The sequence below is a fragment of the Nilaparvata lugens genome, chromosome 6, assembly GCF_014356525.2.
Source record: "Nilaparvata lugens isolate BPH chromosome 6, ASM1435652v1, whole genome shotgun sequence".
NCBI classification, from domain to species: domain Eukaryota; kingdom Metazoa; phylum Arthropoda; class Insecta; order Hemiptera; family Delphacidae; genus Nilaparvata; species Nilaparvata lugens.
The window spans coordinates 39,572,952-39,593,048 of NC_052509.1; the positions used below are offsets into that span (position 1 = coordinate 39,572,952).

A 20,097-nucleotide genomic window follows, 5' to 3' on the forward strand; every position below is an offset into this window, starting at 1 on the left:
GCAGTCAGAGTCAGCTCAGCTGGTTTTTGTTGCTGTCTTGTGCTCATGTGCTGTTGATATTTTTTGTAGGTTAGAATTAGAAATTTAAAGTATAATAGTGAGAAAAGGGAATAAAAAGTTTTCAAATATCAGGTAATGTAAAAGTTTTTTCATTGCATAAATTTAAAAATATTTCTGAATATGAAATTCAAAGTATTTTATCGGTCAGATCAAATAACAAATGAAGCATGCTACATACATAATATATTATAGCAAGCTTTCAGTAATCCTTTCTTACGTCAATTTTTGTCCATCATTAAGTGTAAAACTTATATAGAGCAGACCATCACTTTGCTTAAAATCACATTATGTATGACCTTATTAGCTTGGTTTTTAGGCGATAATTATTTCAACTGTTCCTTTGCGGTAAAGAAAAAGCACTTCAGCATTTTCCAAAGTCTTATGTTTGTAAGGGTGCGATTACATTGAATACTTAATCGTGCAAGTCAGATCATGCATAAGTCAAAAACAAGATTTATTTGTAACAGAATCTGTAAAGAACTATTGATTAGTCTGTATACTGTATATATGTACTGTATAACTATATATGTCTGTAGCTGCTCTTACTGAACAAAATTTCATGCTTTCAGTGTGAGTGTTCTACAATTCTTCTCAGATTTTGTTTCTCATCATCTGCACGCTTAGTCATGCGTAACCAAGGGTACACTTGCACATGTTCGCATTCAATCTTATCGCACCCTTAACATGCAGGCTCTACCTCAGAGGTAACATTTCACTCTTAACTTGTTGACTTTTGATAGGATTTGATCTTTTTTGTGAAAGTAGGTCTAGGCTTGTACACTATACTTAGCGCATAGTGGTCCTCTTTGTGTCACCTGGTCATATGGGACATATATATGAATCATATATTTATCTCATATTGATCAGGATTTTAGAGTTTTTCAATTAAAAGTTCAATAAACAGTGTTTTTGTCTTTGAACAATCTTTGTCATCGACAGAAAGATTGTTTATTTTATTTGTTGTCAATATTAACGTAGCTTTTCTTTGTTTCTAATAACAAACGTGCCGCCTGTGCGGCAGATAAAAATATGTACTTGAAATGGCTTTCTTGTTTGGCATTGACTGAGTTTATATTAATACCCAAAATTTAGCTTTTGGAGCAGAGCTCGTTCGTTAGGACTGTGAGTAAAGTCCGGCTGATCCAGTGAAGAAGGCTAGATTTCGTTTCGTTTTATAATACAGTTATTCTGTCACAGATCGGGCAGTTTTAAAATAATTGTATTATTAAGGGAGACGGGCCTATTCATTGGTTCAGTTAATTTTTGTTCTTTTAAAATACTAACTGTAACGTCGCGATTAAACCAGTTGATGCCAAAAGGGGAAGCCATATTCAAAAGGTAAGTGACTACTGGATAAGATCATTGTTCTTAATTTTTATAACCACGAAGATTGAATCATCTTAAGCAGCAGCGAGTTGTTTTCCCCATTAAATTCAATTTTAATACTGTGTTTGTATATATATTTATATTTTACCTTTTTGGAATAGAGAAAAATTAATATTTATCATTTTCAAACATGTAAACCGAAAGATACCAATTAAATTAAGTTCTAGTATTTTTGTTCTCTTTTGCTATCATAGTTTTTTCCCTGCTTAAATAATTGGTGAAGGCACATCGTGCTTACATAATTTGGTGGAGGCTCTCCCGCCGTTCCTCATCGTGCTTACATTTGGAAGTAGGCCTACTCACTACCCATAGGCTACATTAATAACGACGAAGTGTGTTCTTGGTTATCAATGTACGACCAAGCGTGCAGATGAGAAACAGTCTTGAAAGACCATTAGGAACACTCACAATGAAAGTGTGCACTTTTTTTTGAAGTTGTGCTGGTTGCTTTCAGTATGAGCAGCTCAGAAAAATCACGTGTTTCAACGGCTCTTTCCAGATTCTGTTTTTCGGCTCATGCATGACCTTACTTGATACTTGATACTTGAGGTCGTTGCCCAGGACTGGGGTTTCCAGATCGGCAGTGTCATTTCAGAAGTAGTAATAACCACAAAATGGTTATTCGTGTAGTGGAGGAGCAGCCACCCCAAAAAGAGGCATCTCATCCCACTGCTGTAGGGAATACAGAGGCCTATCTAGCAGCCCATTTCTTACTGCAGCACAGAACTCCATATATCGCATGTCTTGCACCTCCCTCGGCAGTGTGTTGAAAAGTCGAATGGCCTGAGCAGGAAAACTGCTGTAGGTCCCCGCCAGTCTGCATCGAGGTAATTCCAGTTTGGCAGCATGTCGAGTGTTGTGGCTGTGTATGTCACTCCGCTTGAGTAGTTTATCTTGATTTTTGTTGACATACAACAGCGAGCTCAGTATGTATTGGCTGTAGATAGTGAGAACACCAAAACTCCTGAACATGGGGCGACAATGATCTCTATAGCCTGAAAACCTCATTAACCTCAATGCTCTCTTTTGCAGAAGTAGGATATTCTGTACAGCTGGAGCATGACCCCACAGCAGCACCCCATAGATCAGGTGACTCTGAAACAGTGCATGGTATGCCATCACCAAGCATCTCCGGTCAACCACATGTCTCAACCTTCTCAGGAAATAGATCATTCTAGACAGCTTCTCACATACCCGGTTCACATGGTAATTCCAGCTAAGTCTTCCATCTATCCAGAAGCCCAGCAGTTTGACTGGCTCCACTTCAGCTGCTTGCCTCTTCAATGTGCATATCAGTACATTCGTCTTTTCCTCATTGAGCTTTAGTCCATTAGCAGTAAACCACAGCTTTGCTTCTTCAATGAGTCTGGAACACTCCACCTCCACCTGATCCAACGAGGAACTCCTGGAAATCAGTGTGGTGTCATCCGCAAAGAGTACTGCACCTTGACTGCTTGTGAAATTGTTCATGAGCAATATGAACAGCAACGGGCCCAAAACTGATCCTTGCGGGACTCCATGCTTGACATGCTGCATACTTGATGTGGCACCACTCAGCTGAACCACCTGCTGCTTCCTGTTCTCCAGGTAGGAGATAATAATCCTCAGCACTGTGCCACCCAAACCATATCTCTCAAGTTTGTTTGTGAGTATTTTATGAGGCACACAATCGAAGGCCTTGCTGAGGTCACACATTGCAAGAGCAAGTGAATCACCATCCTCAAATGCACTCTGGATCCTGTTGGTCAGGGCTAACAGAGCAGACCTGATTTGCATTTTCACATACAAGCATTCAATGTGATCACACCCTAACATATAAATTTTAATAGGAATTGAAAGTTTTTAATGTAATGAGTTCAATCTTGAAATTTCTGCTGAGATCTCTTGGACATGTAGGCCTACCTTATATTGTCAAATAATAATTTTGTTCTCACCTTTCTTGTGTAAAATTTACCTAACGAAAAGTATGTAAATTCATCATGTTTTCAAGGTAAGTTAACTAACTATGTGGTTAGCAATATCGATGCCATAAAATTGGTGTCTTCTTCTTATACTTACAAATGTTTTGCCATAAACGTTTTCCAATTAGCAGTAAACATGTTAGTATCGGTATTGCAATAATTTGTTAGTACCGGTATTGCAATAATTTTCTTTGGGTAGAATCTATCACAATGGGGGCATTGAATGGTCAAGGAAAAACAATGCAACTGCGAGACCTTTTTGCAAGTATAATTAGCACATTTTTGACAATTGTGCAATGAAGCGTTTGCCCACATCAGGCTATATTATTAGTGACTTCATTCCACACTTAAAATTTCAATTGGAGATTTCCATTTCCGTAGTCTGTAGAGGACCATCGACGTTATAATTTCCAACTATTAATTCTAGACAGTCTTTACTCTGTAGCTCTTGGTGCAACATGGAGCTCCTGCAAAGTTTATCAAGATGCGACAAATATCTAAACCGTTCAGGCATTTATCAGTTTTATTAATGTACAATCTAATTTCGAAGCAAAGGATATGCCCATCGTGTGGTAATTATCAAACCCTGCAATCAAGTGGTGAGTTGTCTATTAATATGAATCAACGTTAAAAGAGTTGTAATAATCAATGTGAGATCAATTTCATTTGCGGACCAGACCGTTGGATTTCGGAGTAGGTATTGAGAATATTAATATAAAGAAAATAAAAATCTCAGTACCCTTTTTTGAAATACAGGAAAGAGATAAATTGAGAATATTTCTTAAGGTGCGTACAGACTTTCGCTCTGCTCCGCAACCGAACGTCACTCGAGCAGAGCGATTGATGATCGACCGGGGAGCAAGAGTGGAACGCGAGAAGAGCTAACATCTCCCGTAACGTTCATGATCGGTTCGAATGCAGAGCGGGGGCGGAGCGATGGCGGGACGAGGGCGGAGCGAGAGCGGAGCGGGTTGGAGGCGCGTATATCTATACGCAGCTTAATATCACTGGAATACTATCAAAGGGGCAGAAGATGATCTATTGTGATTATTGGCATGGGTTGACAGTTATAGTTTACTATTCTACCGGCGTTGGAGTGGGGGTATTGTTCTTCCTTGACTGGTCCATGCTCCCATTGTGATACGTTTCACCCTTTGTTTTAAAATATATTCTTTTTTAGCACTACAGCCCAACAGGGGTGCCCACAAGGGGGGGGGGCATGGCGCAATTTGCGCCATCAACATTTTTGGGGGGGGCATGATTTTTTGTATATTTTATGTCAACATATTGAATTATGATTAAAAAATCAAGGTATTAAATAGAGATATCCTAATGTAGTTAATTTTTCCCAACTTTACAATGTTATATTTTGCTAAGTGTAACTCAATATAAAGCATAAGCACAATTGATAATGTTTTGTATGCAGGCATTTTAGTAATTTTAAGCCTATGAGTTTGAAGGTAAATCTTTGGCAAAAATAAATTATAACTCCATCATTAACTATTATTCTGATCTCCTTTGCTTCATTTTAATTTTTAATGGTCCTGTGTTTGAGTTTCCTTGCTGTTGCAAGAAATATGCGATATTTTTCTCATTTTCACAGTCTCGACAGTTTTTCGATTTAAACAGTAATGCAAGATCAATTTAGGGCAACTCAGCTTATAGAGCATGGAATTTTCTCTCATTTAAGACCAATTGCAAGTTTCTATCATGTATTGTACTCATTTTAGAGACTCTTTAATAACAGTAAAATCGCAAGAAAAATGAGAAAATAAAGATCATCATTCAATTGGCTGTAACTTTTTAACGGTATTGAAAACAGAAGTATAATTCATGGGAGTGAAAAGAGGAGAATATTCATCACAACCTCGACTACTTTTTGGATTTTTTATCTGAAGTGTTCCACAAGATACGCAACGTTGCATATGCGAGACTGTGAAAATGGGGGAAATATCACAAATTTCTCGCACATTCAAAGTTGTGTATCTTGTGGAACACTTCAGATAAAAAATCCAAAGAGTAGTCCTGCGCGACCAGTCAATTCATTGGAAATTTTATTATCTTTAATATTATAAGAGAATGCTTTTTCTCGATAAATTCAAGGTTCTCGAATTTTTAATGGAAAACTTAAAAAAAGTCCAAAATTTTGGGGGTGAAGTCACCCTCTGGTGTATCAGAAAATTTCAGATTAGAATTTAGCACCCCAAAATACAGATAGAACCATCGAAAAAAATTCTTTCGGGGCTGTTTCCTGAAAAACGATCATTTGACTGGACTATAAGTTGTTATCCTATTATATTAAGCGAGCAATTTCTGTATATCTGTTTATATTTTTCTATTTTTTATCTGGCTATCTCGTTATATGGTTATTTATGTTCAACAGATCTCGGAAACGGCTCTAACGATTTTCACGAAATTCGGAATATAGTAGGTTTATGATATCAAAATTCGATTGCACTAGGTCTCATCCCTGAGAAAACTCCCTGAAGGACATGAAAAGGATAATTCATCCTTGGAAAAACAGATGATGATTTCGTCTGTGAATAAATCACAGACGAAATATATTTTTCGTAGTGAATAAATCAAAATTCGGGTAAGTAACAGTTTTGGGCTGTGCCTGTTAGTACTTCCCCAATCATTTTAAAGAAATGATTATCAATGAAATAAATCTGTTAATCAATGAATAAATAACGAGCAAAGCTCGGTGCCCCGATATTTGGTATTAATAGATAGAATTTACAAAATGTACTTGTTCAGATGATATCTTTATTCCAAAAACCAAACCATTTAAAGATACATTTTGTTCGACTTGTGTTATTTACTCCTGTAATGTTAAAAAGTAAATACTACCAACAACACAACATCAGTGACAACCTATTCCAATTCATGATAAATATCGGGGCACCGAGCTCCGCTCTAGAGTACCTACAAATGCATATAAAAATTATTACGAAAGAAGAAATTATACTAAATATTCATAGTTCATACAGAAAGGTTCTATCTAATCACAGTGGAATGAGATTAATTCGCAGAGGAATGCAAAAATTTCTCTCACAAAAGCATGTTAAATTTTAATCCTGATTCATTTCACGTGAACCAAATCACAGAAGACCATCTCAAAAAGATAGCTTATCTGATTGGTTCTACTGGAATTAATCAGGATTAAAATTTAACCGGCTTTTGTACAACTGTCACTAAGTACCTGATTGAATTATGTACAAAAGTTCAACAGCTGAGTCATAATTTTGTCTCAGTCCCACACACATGCACTCGCTCACTCACTTCCATCATCAACAGATGCCGAAATTATCAGCTGTTTTTCCAAGGATGAATAAATTCTTTTAATGTCCTTCAGCGAGTTTCCCCAGGGATGAGACCTAGGGTAATCGAATTTTCATATTATAAACCTACTATGTTCTGAATTTCGTGAGAATCGTTAGAGCCGTTTTCGAGATCCGGTGAAATACAAACATATAAACATCTAAAAATTTAAACATCAAAACATCTAAACAGAAATTGCTCGTTTGATAGTATAGGATTTAGAATACCTAAACTTGCCGACATTATATATTGTATGAATAAAATCGTTCCAAATTTGTATGAATGTTTACCAAGATTGCTATGCAATATTCTTTTGCAATAAAGAATTATCAATGATATTATTATTCAACTTTTTATAAGTAACCTTAACATTTAAAAAGCAAAGCCTCCCTTACTTATCTTTTAATATCCTATTAAAATATGTGTCATGGAGTTTTTCCTGATGTAATGAAGTTCTTTCTAGTCCTCCTGAACAAGAACGGGTGCACTGCTAGTCTCAAAAATAATATCAAAAAGATACTTTATTTCTATTTTAAAGAGATAAGAAACGATGGTATATATTTTTACAATATTATGAAAACAGAAAGAATTCCTCACAAGACCAAAGGTAAATAATGTCCTATGGAAGATTAGAATGTAGAGGTGCGTACAGATATACGCGCCGCGAACATGAGCAATTCACTTTTAATCAGCTGATTATATCTGTATTTTTACAGAAACGGTAAAATACAGATATAAAAAGCTCGGCATCAGCTGATTAAAAGTGAATTGCTCATGTTCGCGGCGCGTATATCTGTAAGCACCTTAAGATGTGAATTTTATTGTCATACACTGACTAATGTTAAAAACTAAAGAGTTGGGAGTTGTGGTACTTCGGGGGGGGGTCATTACACATGGATTGGGGGGGGGGCATTACACTTGAATTGGGGGGGGGGGCATGCGCCATTGGCCTTGAGGGGCTGGGCACCCCTGCAGCCCAATATGAGCTTTGGTCGCCTCTACTACAGTTCTCCATTCTTCTCGGTTCTCTGTCATTCGTTTCCATCCTCTACATCCCATTTTTTGTTACATCCCATAGTCTCTTACTTCATCCTCCCACCTCATTCTTGGTCTTCCTCTCTCCCTCCTGGAATGTAGCTTCTCCTTAAATATTATTTTGGGCATTCTGTTCTCATTCATTCTACATATATGTCCAAACCACCTAAGCCTTTGTAAATTTAACAATATTTTGGCCTTTTAACAATGCCTCGAGCTCTGAATTGGTTCTTCTCCTCCATTCCCCTCCTTCTTTTACTGGACCATAAATCTTTCTCAGAATTTTCCTTTCAAAAACTCCCAGATGGTTCTTGTCTTCTTTTATTAACGTCCAAGATTCACAGCCGTACGTTACAACAGGTTGAATCAGGCTTTCATATATTTTGAGTTTTGTATTTCTACATATGAGCATGTTCTTCAAAAGTTTCAAGTTGCTGAAGTATGCTCTATTTCCAGCCAATACTCTTTGCTTTTGCTGTAACTCATCTTGTTTTGGTTATTCAATTCAACCCCCAAGTAGCTGAAGTTCCTTACACCTTGAAAGATCTTCTGACCAATTCTGAGATTTTGTGGGACTCTTCTTGTTTGACTGCTTGATATTTTCATATACCTCGTTTTACTTTCATTTACTATCAGCCCAATCTTTTCCGTCTCTCCCTCTAGCAACAAATACGTTTCCTGCAGGACATCTTTCCTTCTTGCAATTATTGCTACATCGTCCGCATATGCACATACCTGATACATTCGATGGAAAATATTTCCTCTGTCTATTCCTTCAATAGCTCTATGCAATGCAATATTGAATAGAATTGCAGATATTCCATCGCCTTGTTTGACACCTGTGTTAAATATTCAAAAGCGCTGCTCTTTCTATGACCAATTTTGACCATTGCTACAGTCTTACTCATTGTCATTTTAGCTAGACTAATGAGCTTTTTTGGAGCCCTATTGCTCCAATGTTTTCCATAGCTCACTCCTTACTATGCTATCGAAGGCTTGCTTGAAGTCAATGAATAAAATATGTAAATCCAGGTCATTCTCATAAAACTTTTCTGCAATTTTCCTGATTGTAAATATTTGATCTGCTGTTGCTGTTTCTGGTCGGAGCCCGCATTGATATTCTCCAAGCACTTGTTCTGTGTAGGCCTTAATTCTGTTGTTAAGAATACTTGATAAAACGTTATAAGCTACACTGAGAAGAGTTATTCCACGATAATCATTACAGTCCAGTTTATCGCTTTTTTCATAAATTGGACATATTATACCTATGTTCCAATCTTGAGGAATAGTTTCATCTCTCCATATTATACTAATCAGCTCATGTATTCTCTTAATTGTGTCATCACCACCTTACTTTATTATCTCTGCCGATATATTATCTTGGCCACCTGCCTTTAAATTGTTTAAGTGCTTCACAGCCATTTCTGTCTCCTCCAATGTTGGCCCGGCAAGAAACTCCGCTTCAATACTACGTGGCACCCCTGTTCCTTCATGTACATTCTCCTCATTGGTAATTGTTACTGTTAACAGTTCTCTGAAATGCTCTGCCCATCTCTCCATGATATTATCCTCTCCATTCACAACTCTCCCTCTTTGGTCTTTGCAGGAAATAATTCTAGCTTTGGCTAGCTTTGTCTATACTTCTTCAATTCCATCTGTTTCTGAAGAGTTCAAAGTTTTTTCCTGTATTAATCTGAGGTATTCACTACGAACTCTTCCACTCTTTAGCTTTTCAACATCCCATCTTATAGGCATAAGCTTTTGTTTACCCGCCATTGACAGCCTCTGTCTCACTACAGTCTTCACAATGAAATGGTCAGAGTCACACAATTAGGTCCCCTGCAGCTCCTTACATCAATAATTGATAATGCATTACGGGAGTCAACTATCACGTGATCAATCTGATTGATTGTTGTTGCATCTGATGATTTCCAAGTTCCAAGATGAATACTATTATGTGGAATTGAGTGCTCTTAATTTGCATGTCATTTCGGATAGTAAACTGACCAAGAAGAAACCCATTCTTATTTGTTTTTTCATGCAGAGTATACTTCCCTGCCACTTGCTGTAAGTAACTTTCCTTATTCAGTAACTGAAAAAATCTATGATAGTTTCAATGCAAATTATAAATCAACTGGACTCTATATTGATTTCAAAATCGCGTTCGACTGAGTAGCCCACAAAATATTATTAGCTAAAATGGACGCAGTGGGCATAAGAGGAACGGCAAACAAGTGGTTCAATAGTTTTCTTGGCAACAGAATACAGAAAGTCAAAGTTAAGGATCAGTTTAGTTCACCACTCGTTATCAGAACAGGTGTCCCTCAGGGATCAGTGTTATCAGCCACTTTGTTCCTGATCTTTATCAATGATTTACTAGAGTCACCTTTACATGGCCATGTAAGCGTTTTTTGATGATGTGGCACTTTTCTGCTCCCACAGAAATATAGAAGAGATATGGTCAAATGTTAATGAAGACCTGACAAGACTGAGCCAATGGTGTAATAATAATAAAGTGAAGATGAGCATAAATAAAACAAAGTATGTAAATTTTAGAGTAAAAAACAGTTTGGATTTTTCATCACCTCTGATTTTTCATGATTTGCAGTGTAACAGAATAAATTGTTCATGTGGAATTATAGAAAGAATTACTACGTTTAAATCATTATATAATTTGCTTTCTTTTTTTAATTAATTAGAATCGTGAATGATCCATATGATCATAGAGTAGTAATGGTATTTAATACATTCCAAGGTACCTAGAATAATTCCTGTATTCTAGGTGCATTGATACATTCATATAGAATAATAGTGATAGCCTATATTTTTAATATTCAAGATAAATTGTACTGGTTGTATATTTTTGATCACTTTCAATTGGTTTGCAGACGTCGCGGAGTGCAAGAGATTTTTTAAATAATGCTGGACAATTGATTTTATTTTGTATAATCAAGTTATAACCATTTTGTAACTTGTTTAGTACTGATGATTATCTTATTTTTCTGCAAGATGACCACGAATACTGGTTAGTGTGGTCAACCTAGTTTCTAGCCTATAGTTAGTTCGATAGCCTATCTATCATCACGACACCCATAATTGTCATCCGATTTGCTTATTATCAGCAACAGCTGATTCTCAGCCAATCGGAGGACAATATGGGTGTCTTGATGATAAATATCGGACGACAATCGGTATGGGATCTGAAAACGGTCATTCTTTAACAATGAAGAACTGGTGGGAAAACAGAAAGGACCAAAAGTCAGGAAAATGAAAAACATTGTTTATTGTTTTCAACAAATAATTATATTATTAATACATATTTGATTTATGAATTATTGAATATTATCTTCCAGGCTCTTGAAATGTGTGGGAGACTCTCAATATCAGTTGAGTTACAGTTACTCCTCGTTGAAGATGTGCGATGGAAACAGACCGATGATGGGAAGAGAGACGGTGGATGAATGAAGCCGATGATAGAGACTAAATCAATGGTAAGGGCTCTGTCAATTATAATTATACTATTCAAAATTGAATACCACATAATTTATTGTTATTCATGATTCAGGTACATTTAGAACGTGTGGGAACATCAAAACCTTGTACTCACCGTCGCAAATCATCGCCGTTCTGAGATGGCGGGACAATTTTCAAGTCGTTTATATTGTAACTGTAATGCAACTCACACAAGTCATACGTACGACTATGTTTACACAAGTAAACAAAAAGTATAAGTAAGCAGAAGTAAATTGAATATAGTTATAAGAATAAATAAAAACAATAAGAAGAAACGATTCAGATATAAAAGTTGAACAAACTAAAAAAAACAAGTATTAAAGAATCAAGTAAAAATTGAATAGTAAGACAATTAATTGGTAATAGTATTATTGAGTAAATATTTAGTAGGTATTATCAAGTACCTGATTCGCAATTAATGTTTCTGTACAAGCTTTTAAAGAATTTCGTTAGAATGTAAGTTACAGAAAAATAGTGAGCTCGGTTAATTATACTATTAGTTTGTGTAATTATAAAAACAATGAAAGCAGAAAATGAAAATATTCAAAAGAACAAATATCAAAAAATAACAGCAGTTATAGTAAAATAACTATGAATTACGGAATAAGTATATTATTTTGTCTAAGTCTATTCAACTTTTGTTAGGCCTACTAGTATTTCTGTAATTGGGCAATCGCCGAAAATAATTTCAGGTTTGGCAGAAACCTCAATTGTTTGAATTGTGAATACAATTTTGATTTGATTGATTGAAGAATTATTGTTGAAGCAGTTACAATGTTAAAGTATGTTGTGTATAATTTACAATGTAAGCTTGTAAAAAAGAAATTTCTTATAAGTGGGTGTAAACAAAATAGTGGGTCTAGTTGTATAAGTTATTATTATTAATTGAATTTTTTATTAATATTATTTTTTTATGAATATGAAAGAAGGACTCCAGAGTCACCGATTCTATCCCATAATCAGTACGCAGCTACGCGCTATAGACTGACTATTGCAGTCCAATATTCAAGTTCGTTTGGTACATAGGCCTACACGCCTCTCTGTGTAGATGAAAATTAAGACTTAATTCAAAAAGACGGCCAAAATGATTATATTGTTGTGAACTATATCAATGCCTTATCATCGAACCACTTTTTTGTTTCATAGCAGGAACAAATTATTCTTACAATAACTGAAATTTACAGTAAAATAGATTCTTCCTTGATCAATTGCAGAGTGGAAACGAATAACCAAGTAATTATTGTGATAATCTTAATTGGAGAATCAAATTTTCAACATGCTTTCGGTAAATTGTTTTATCGAGTCAAGATTTTAATTAGTGTAGGTAACAGTATATAGTTAATATGTGAAGGAAAAAATAACTGAATACGGAAATGTTGGAATCACATCATTTTACTGAGAAATATATAAATTGAATAGAATTTAATTTTATATTTTTCAAGTCTAAGGAAAAATAATTGAATGAAGTCACTGTTACAATCTTACATGCTCTTGTTAATTCAATACAAGCTTGAATATCATACTCCTATGATTTATTCAGGATATTTCGGTTTGAAATTATCTTGAATAAATTATTGCTATAATCATGTGAAAAATCATTCACTTGAATCCAATTAACACAGAACGGACGTATTATCCGGATTTAGTCGTGGCGCGGACTTTTCAAATCAAATCAAATTTTATTTTGCCACAACAAAAATAATACAATAAAAATAATAATCCTCAATACAAAGTTGAAAAAACATATTGATCAATATTTAAATATACACGAAAAAAACTTTGTCAAAACAAAATAACATGTATGGCGCTGCCTGCAAAACCGAAGTTTGAGTGCTGGCAGCGAGTATCGATATTAATTTTCAATATAAAAATTTCAATGAAGAAATAAATAGATGAAACAAGAATGAATATACATATTAAAGGAAATATAAATAAACATAGTATAAATAAAAAGGAAAAGTGAATTCAAAAGTGTTATTTGAATCACTAAAATATATAAGTATTATTACTGAACGATGAATTCCATTATGTGGCTTAGAAGATAAATATTACAATATTATTATATTTGTGGTTAGAAAAAAATCACAGAATAGAAGACAGAGAATTTTGTCACTTTTACGTCCAATCCAAACAAACATAAGCGATTCATTTCACTGTATTCATAAAATTCATAAATATGACTACAATTTCAATTTTTCCAACTCTTAAAAATAATGTTATGAATTATTGTAAACGAAATTAATTAACTTTATCATTCGATCTTTCTTTTAGTAAAGCTGTTGACTTGATGAAATTCTCTTGAATCTGATTTTCTCTCAATTTTTTAAATAAAAATCGAAACTAATCCACTAAATTCTTGTTATTTCTTGTGAAGATAAATTTATCCAAATTCTATTCAAATTTTTGTGTCAATGCCGGTTCAATGGGATATTTCAAGTAGTAGCACTCAGTTACTTATCTCAAGATTAGTGTTTTCAAGTGTCATATGTTTCTCAATTATTCATAAACATTTTTCTCATTTTCGAAATTGTTGAAATATAAAGTGTAAAATTTGTCAAAATTTCAACAATAAATGTTTGCCATAAAGTACTGGATAGGAAAAATATGTAGCTGTTTGTGGATTCCAGTGGATAGTTTATTTCACTAGCATCATTTGGCTGAGGCCGTTTTCACTCTGATAGTTCGACTAATCTAAGCATATAGCTATTTGTGGAAGCATATAGCTTAGATTAGTTAGATTTATGGACGTGCTACTCCCGTTGAACGGGTGACCACTTGAAGACACCGACTTCGCTCTATATAATCTATAAGTAGACAAATCGCTACTCCGTGGTTCGGAATCCAATTAACACAGAACGGACGTATTATCCGGATTTAGTCGTGGCGCGGACTTTTCAAATCAAATCAAATTTTATTTTGCCACAACAAAATAATACAATAAAATTAATAATCCTCAATACAAAGTTGAAAAAACATATTGATCAATATTTAAATATACACGAAAAAAACTTTGTCAAAACAAAATAACATGTATGGCGCTGCCTGCAAAACCGAAGTTTGAGTGCTGGCAGCGAGTATCGATATTAATTTTCAATATAAAAATTTCAATGAAGAAATAAATAGATGAAACAAGAATGAATATACATATTAAAGGAAATATAAATAAACATAGTATAAATAAAAAGGAAAAGTGAATTCAAAAGTGTTATTTGAATCACTAAAATATATAAGTATTATTACTGAACGATGAATTCCATTATGTGGCTTAGAAGATAAATATTACAATATTATCATATTTGTGGTTAGAAAAAAATCACAGAATAGAAGACAGAGAATTTTGTCACTTTTACGTCCAATCCAAACAAACATAAGCGATTCATTTCACTGTATTCATAAAATTCATAAATATGACTACAATTTCAATTTTTCCAACTCTTAATAATGTTATGAATTATTGTAAACGAAATTAATTAACTTTATCATTCGATCTTTCTTTTAGTAAAGCTGTTGACTTGATGAAATTCTCTTGAATCTGATTTTTTCTCAATTTTTTAAATAAAAATCGAAACTAATCCACTAAATTCTTGTTATTTCTTGTGAAGATAAATTTATCCAAATTCTATTCAAATTTTTGTGTCAATGCCGGTTCAATGGGATATTTCAAGTAGTAGCACTCAATTACTTATCTCAAGATTAGTGTTTTCAAGTGTCATATGTTTCTCAATTATTCATAAACATTTTTCTCATTTCCGAAATTGTTGAAATATAAAGTGTAAAATTTGTCAAAATTTCAACAATAAATGTTTGCCATAAAGTACTGGATAGGAAAAATATGTAGCTGTTTGTGGATTCCAGTGGATAGTTTATTTCACTAGCATCATTTGGCTGAGGCCGTTTTCACTCTGATAGTTCGACTAATCTAAGCATATAGCTGTTTGTGGAAGCATATAGCTTAGATTAGTTAGATTTATGGACGTGCTACTCCCGTTGAACGGGTGATCACTTGAAGACACCGACTTCGCTCTATATAATCTATAAGTAGAGAAATCGCTACTCCGTGGTTCGGAACCCACCTAAAAAAAATGTAGGTCTATTCATCTCTCATCTCGCATCATCTTCCTGTTCATTACCCACGCATGCCTGAAGTTCATGTGGGCGTCATCAACGCCCACAAAAATTAACGCTCAGCAAAATTAAAATAATAATTTAAGGAGAAACAAAAAATACTTATTTTGAGTTACCGTATAAATAAACTTTTATCTGTTACGATCAAGTAACCCTTGCTTTGCTCTGGGGAGAATTTTGTGTTATAAGTGGGAAACATACAAGAATAGAATAATCATTTTATTGACCGAGCGAAGTGAGTTCTAAGATTCAAGTCGACGGTTTGGCATTTCTCTTAATTTTTAAATGTTTATAAATGTTGCGCATTTAAGGCGAAACGCGGTAATAGATTTTCATGAAATTTGACAGGTATGTTCCTTTTTTAATTGCACGTAGACGTATATACAAGGTTTTTGGAAATTTCGCATTTCAAGGATAATATAAAAGGAAAAAGGAGCCTCCTTCATACGCCAATATTAGAGTAAAAATCTGGTGTGGCACACTCACACAACTTTTCTTGCCGTTATAAAAATTGATCACCTGACGCTAGTGTTCCCGCGCATCTCAAGTCTACTATTTGAAAATCTGAGCCAGCTGGTGACAGGACAATAACGCAGAAGACACATGAAGTCTGCTATCTCTTCATAGTGGATGATTTAATAGAATCAACAGTTGCCAACAGTTTGCAATTGAGTAATCACATTTTCTCGAATTTTGAGCTTATTTTCAATTTTAGATGAAAATGCTACTTAACATTAATAGTAGAGATTTTCATGCTGAATCTTTTCCACTTGGCTTTTTTTGTTTAAATTGTATCTGAAGCCTGATAATTGGGAATCTAAAATCAAACTTTGCATAGATGGGGCGGAGCTCTGGAATTTTTATAGATATGGGACTTATGGCAGTTGATAGACCTTTTCAATTACTATTTTAGGTATGAATTTAATCAAAATCGTTGGAGCCGTTTTTGAGAAAATCGCGAAAAACCCTGTTTTTGACAACATTTTCTCCATTTTAGCCGCCATCTTGAATTGTATTTGATCGAAATTGTTCGTGTCGGATCCTTATATTGTAAGGACCTCAAGTTCTAAATTTCAAGTCATTCCGTTAATTGGGAGATGAGATATCGTGTACACAGACGCACATACACTCACACACACACACACACACACCACACACACACACACACACACACACACACACACACACACACACACACACACACCACACACACACCACACACACACCACACACACACACACACACACACACACCACACACACACACACCACACACACACACACACACACACACACACACACACACACACCACACACACACACACACACACACACACACACACACACACACACACACACACACACCAATACTCAAAAACCACTTTTTTGGACTCAGGGGACCTTAAAACGTATAGAAATTTAGAAATCGGGGTTCCTTAATTTTTACTTTCCTTGCCCTATTACCATAGATAAGGAGTATTGCTTTATAGATAGATGGTAGATGATAGATGGATACATCATCCATCTATACTGGATGATATATCCATCATCTACCTATCATCTTCTGTACTATAATAAAGGAAAGAACTGACTTAAACACGTATACACGTGTAAAGGATAGGAAAATTATGTTTGACGCATCATCACGTCTGAACTACTGGACTGATTTACTTGAAATGCCGCATATAAATTCTTAATCAACCAAGGATTCTTATAGGCCTATTTTCATTTCTTCTAGATTTCATTACGTCAAGTTCTCAGTTTGTCAAGTTTTAAAATAGACCCTTGCGAAGCACGGGTTACCTGCTAGTTAGTTCATAAGTGATGTTGCGTCATTCATGTATCTCCTAACCGGTACACGTGTAAACCAATTCTTTCCTTCATAATATTTTAGAGATAGATGAAACATGTTTTCATTGCTGTAAATAGTACAGGCTGCTGATTCATATTAATTATTGCCGTTTGAAAAAATATTGAAATGTGTAATTTATTTAATGTGATTTTTTCTTAACTAGTTACATAACTATTTTACAACAATCAATCACTTCGTAAATGAGCATAAAGTACTGCTCGTAAACTTACAAAGGACTTTGAAATGCCACCTGCAATAGAACGTTGATAATGAACTTTTAAAGAATTACTTTGCTGTCAAATTTACACTTTTCCTTACATCTTATGTCCTTGGAAAAGTAACATGTCCATCAAAAATGTGATTAGATTCTCACTAGGTTTCAGTATAATTGTTACGTCTGCTTTCCGTTTTGTAAGTTAGTGTATTTCTAACTGATATCAATAACATTCGTAAACTAAACATTTCATCACAACCATGTACCTGGTCTTCTACTTAGCTGTGAGCGAGCTTCCCATTGATGATGTGAGTGACTGGTTTCTGAAGTGACAGAACACCTGTCAAAGTACCATTAATTTAATTCAATCAATTTAAGTACATCGTGCAATTTTTAATATAATTTTAGTATAATTTATAATGACGAGAGTAAATACACAACAGACATACGCTTAAACTGTCTTCATATCAAAGTCAATGAAAACTGTTTTATATCCTGGGTGATCTCTCTCACTCATACAATAATCTGATCCATGAATTTTTGAAATATATTTTCAAAACTATTAGTACATTACAAACTTTTCAATCTAATGACTCCCATTTCTAAATTAATAGGAAAAGTATATTGCATACGGCGAAGAGTTATTATTGATTTGTTTGGCTTTCGAGAAGTATGAAGGTCATAATTGAAATATTAATAATTAAGTAAGTTCTCAAATTAATGTAATTGCTACTGCTTACTCAATTTTCTCCATACAAGCCTCATTTAAAAATATATTATAATGAATTCCAATAATAAATAACATTATTTTTGTGTTGAGAATGGTGTTTAGAGTCCAATAAGATTTGGCGCTGCTATTAAGGTAGCTTGAGACTCTTGGATAATTTATTTGAACATAATTATGAATCCTGAACTAGGATCTTTAATTAAAAATAATTATTATTCCTAATTTTTCAATCTCATTCAGATAAAGATATATTTTCGAATAAGAAACTAAATATTTGATTACGTGGTCCAGTTTACAATAATGATTACTTTTTGATCACACAACAGTTCAAGTTTTGGATCAAATAGGTTCAAATTCATACGGGTACTTTAAAAATATGGGAACCTTTATCAACATAATAGGTAAGCTAAACTCATGAACATTCGAATTTGTAAAATATGTTTAGAACAGTTTCAAATCAAATTTAATTAGATCTGTGTCAAGGGCTCAATGTCAGTATGATTGATGGATAGATTAACTATGATTGATTGATAGATTGATCAAATATTTGTTTGAAGGGCAAAGTTAGTCCTTCATGTACGGAAATTTCCACTGCATATACAAGAAGGGTTCCAAGTGCTCTTGAAATTTCTTGCCCAATTTGAAAAATATTTTGATGAATTTTGTAATACTCATTCAACTGACTGACTATTTCGGTGTTTCTCTAAACACGTGTACTCTCACACACTCGCACACGCATACCTTCGCGCGCAGCTTTGGCGTTTTTTCTTCAATTGGAATTAGTTTGATAAGTGAGAAATGATAAAACAGTTCTGACTGCCATAATAAGAATGAGACGAATTAGGATAGGTGAACACTAAACAAGTATTTAAATGTGCGCAGTTTTAGTTCAGTACGGTAGCTTGTTTAACCATCACTGTGTCTGTCGAGATAGTGTCTGAATCTCTAGTTCACTCATCTATGGTATGGTATTGTATGATTAATTTTGTTTTATTAACAATATTGAATTAATTATAATAATTAGGTAGCTATTCTGATGTAATCTCTATTCAAAACGATCACTCACTTATGATCTTAGCTTGATTTAATTAGTCGAGAAACCCGTGAGCAATTCATCAATAATATTAATGCGAAATTATTTTCTTGTGTCAATTCGAACAATTTATTCTGGTGAAATGTAGGGATGTGTTTCAGGTGTATGGTTCCATGTAAAATATAAGTCACGAACGAAATTCATGATTTCATATTTCTAAATTCAAATAGAATGAATAATCTTAATTTCTTCAATATCCATAATTTATACATTAAGCAAGTAACGCAAGTATAAATCAATAAATATTTTTTTTATTGATTGTTGGTTATTAAATAGTGAACATTTTTCTATTTTTAAAAATACAGTATTGTAACAGTTGTAAATTATTATTCTAGCATAAAATTCAACCTCCGAACAAAATTGTTCTCTAATATGATTACAGTACTAATCAAAATAATTGGAATGTTGGAAAATAATCTACTGTCCAAGTGATTTTACTTGAATATTATAAGGCTTTGGTATTTTGTAGATTATGTATGTTTTGTTCTGTTTAGTCAGCTTAACTGACTAACAATGTTGAAACTACTGAATAAATTGAAAACTATGTTTTTTATCATGTTTTTAAAATTTACCAAAGCTTCACTTGTCATCATCATTGGTCAATTTCAAATTAATCATAATAATAATGTGAAATTATGTTGATGAGAAAACTCATTGGATTTGCAATGATGATTTTATGATGTTTGTGTCGTCGAAATCATCAAATTTGAAGTGATGGTTCAATAAATCATTTTTATTGATTGTCATTTCAGTGTTTGTTAGTACATTTGCGAATCATCCAAGTTTGAACACTTGTTCAATAGATTTTCCT

General features: G+C 34.0%; 1 protein-coding gene across 1 annotated transcript in view; it reads left to right on the forward strand.

Moving 5' to 3' along the window:
• Positions 1 to 53: 53 nt before the first annotated feature.
• LOC120351916 (proton-coupled amino acid transporter-like protein CG1139) overlaps positions 54 to 20,097 on the forward strand; it is a 33,695-nt gene continuing 13,651 nt past the window's right edge. Inside the window, exons 1-2 of the mRNA XM_039430787.1 lie at positions 54 to 132; positions 11,117 to 11,254. The gene's annotated coding sequence lies outside the window, so the exon portion shown is untranslated. The remainder of the gene's footprint in view (positions 133 to 11,116; positions 11,255 to 20,097) is intronic.